The sequence below is a fragment of the Etheostoma spectabile genome, chromosome 16, assembly GCF_008692095.1.
Source record: "Etheostoma spectabile isolate EspeVRDwgs_2016 chromosome 16, UIUC_Espe_1.0, whole genome shotgun sequence".
NCBI classification, from domain to species: domain Eukaryota; kingdom Metazoa; phylum Chordata; class Actinopteri; order Perciformes; family Percidae; genus Etheostoma; species Etheostoma spectabile.
Genome location: NC_045748.1, coordinates 16,330,069 through 16,330,299, shown reverse-complemented (window position 1 = coordinate 16,330,299; position 231 = coordinate 16,330,069).

Here is a 231-nt window from a genome sequence, read left to right as displayed (position 1 = left end):
TATGCCAGAACAAGATCGAGGGTGTGGTTTAAACTGTGAGTCAGTTTACGAAAACTTTGAGAGAAGCCAATAGAATCTGATAGAGAGATAAACGCAGTACCAAGGCTATCATTTTCATCGTCCAAATGAATATTAAAATCCCCAACAATAAGATGTGTCTGTTTTAGGGACTAAAGTTGACAATAACTGCAAATTCAGATAAGAATTCAGAGTATGGACCAGGTGCTCGGT